A 2,842-nucleotide genomic window follows, 5' to 3' on the forward strand; every position below is an offset into this window, starting at 1 on the left:
CAAAATGTAGGTGGGCAGTGAGGGTGCAAGTTATGAGACAATGAAAAACCAAGGAAGTAGTAGAAACTCCCTTTTTAATCTTAAAAGCTATTTCTAATCCTTTCGTCTCTTGCAAGCCATGTGTCCAAGCGGTGTCTGTCTCTGCAGACTTTATGGACAAGATCACAGTCACCAGATGGATAGAAACAGGTGGTTATAAAAGACCCATGGCGGGATTCCACCCACCACCAAACCATGCTCCGTGCACTGATGGAAAAAGTTAAGGCAGGATTGAGAGAAGGAAGAAGCCGAAACCCAGCAAGCAGAGAATTATGGAAAGCTCACAAGAATTTGGATTTTTGACATCAAAGCCTGGAGGTTGGGGAACCAGGTGGTGGGTAATAGGGCACGTATTGCATGGAGCACTGGGTGGGGTGCCAAAACAATGAATACTGTTACACTGAAAATAAATAAATAAAAAATGAACACCTTGTTGGTACTGACAGAAAAACCTCAGGGGGGTGTTTCTGATATAGTCAAGTGGAAGCTAATATTTGAATTGACAATACAAACTATTCTGCAATGAGTAGACTTAACCCGGTAGTTAGGAATGAGATTAGGTGAACGTTTAGAAGCTAACAAATGCATGGCAGATCCCAGCTCCTTGCAGGCTGGAGACAGTCCCCGTAGCACAGGAGACCAGTCATTGCTAAACCAAACTTGAGTTTGGAGGTTCTCCCCGGGGCGGCTTTTTATTTCTGTCCTCCTTATCTCTGGATACTCCTGGTGGGGGAATGCCCCTTGGGTGGGACGTTTCACACTATTTTAGATCAGCATTCTGATTTTATAGGTCCAAAAAGTTGAATACCTTTTTTTTTTAAACATTTTGTCAGGACACAAAGAGGGGGACCAGCAGGCAGAGGGAGAAGCAGACTCCCTGCTGAGCAGGGAGCATGAAGTGGGACTCTATTCCAGGACCCTCAGATGAGGACCTGAGCCAAAGACAGACATTTGCTTGACTGAGCCATGCAGGTGTCCCCATAAAGTTGCAGAACTTAGCTAAGGTCAGAGCCATACCAGATACTTGAATGCTGTGATTTAGGTATGATGCTCTTTTGTGAACAGTATCTCCCAAGCCTGTCTCCTGTGTTTCCTGCTAATGAGGCTTGAAAGCCACTTTGTATCCTCAGGCCATTGTGTCAGTCTTGAACTAAAAACATATTAAGAAATATCCTTTTCATTAACCTTGGCCTCATGTCCAGGTAATATTGACTTACTCTGATGCTTCCTTCTGGAGACCAAGGTTGAATGATGTGTCAAAAAGCCCATGCTGAGGCCAGTGTGACTCAGCAGCAGAGCTGAGTGAGTCCTTTGCTGTATTCTGGTAGATCTTATACTAGTATGTTGGCCGGGCCTGGATCTCGCTTTCCCAAGGATAGCCTTGGTTCATGCCCATTGTCCTGATTTATTAATGGTTCCTTACTTCACTGTCACAAGTTTCCCAGTGGACAAAACATATGGTTCTACTCCTTATACTAAGTTAAAAAAAAAAAAAAAAAAAAGGAAGTTTCTACCCCCATCAAGAGAACACCTGTGCCATCCAACATAGCATGCCCCGGTACAGCTCTGTGGGGGACATCGAGAAAAAATGCTGCTTTGGAATGGCAGAGTGGACTGCTTTGTTCTATTTTTTCTTCCTCAGTGCAGACTTCTGCTCTTCCTTTAAAGCACTGTGCACTTAAAAGCATAGTGGTGACTAGGGAAGCATGGGCACTGCCTCGCATCACTTCCAGATACACCTCTGTGGCCACATGTGAACGGTGTCCCCAAAGTTGTTGCTGCGCCGTCCTCTGGCTGTTACATTGACCTTCGAACACAGTGTTTTATTACCGGTTGCTATGGAAATACTACATTTATTAAGCAGTTCTGCATCTTTTTATCATTAAGCAAATGCAGGTATGGGATGATTTTGATATATTGTGTCTGGGCTGGGGGTGTGGTATACACTTGAAATGTACATGTATGGAATCAAGTCTGCTGTAAAGAACAAAGTCAGTTACTTCTGGGAAAGAAGCGAGTTGGTACATTGATTCCATTCTGTGTTGACCAACTATTCCTAGCTGTGTTTTCTTTTGGATCTTTTTTTATTCTGATAGATTTGAACAAACTCTGAGCATTCATTGTTGTTTTTGTTTTTTGTTTTTTAACCCCCTGTATGAAACCACCAATTATCTTCAGAAAGTGGCCCGTTTTGGCCAAGGTGGCTATAAAGCCAGGTTGTCCCTTCAGTGTAGCCCTGAGTAACCAAGTGTGTCCTTCCTGTCCCTTGCCTCCACACACCTCCTCACCCGCCCCTCTCTTCACCTGGATATTACTGTGTGAGGTGTGAAGTTCAGTCAGCTCTGCCCTGCGGCACATGGTCCTGTGGGTAACTCCGGGCTGTGGAGCTTGTTTTTCTCACTTTGGTACATATTAAAAAAATAATAATAATAATAAAATAACCAAAAACTCAGAAACACAAACAAGAGAGTCCCTGTTGCAATAATAATAATAATAATAATACAACAACCAAAAACTCAGAAACACAAACAAGAGAGTCCCTGTTACAAAGGATGCGACAGGCTGTGGTGATGTGAGCTGATTGCCTGTATATCATAGGACCATTTTTTCCCACTTTCTATTACTGTATTATGGTTGTGGGCACTTCGGTACTTCATAAAAATACGTGCAGATTATTTTCCACGTTTGAAGTAGCAGGAAGTGATCACCCCTAGAAGTGGTTAGGATGACAATTCAATATGCCATTGTTCGAACAGTGACTAAGAAGCCCCAGGTCATTCTGGCATGGGTCCAATAGCATGTT

This window comes from Meles meles, chromosome 7, assembly GCF_922984935.1.
Source record: "Meles meles chromosome 7, mMelMel3.1 paternal haplotype, whole genome shotgun sequence".
Lineage (NCBI taxonomy): Eukaryota > Metazoa > Chordata > Mammalia > Carnivora > Mustelidae > Meles > Meles meles.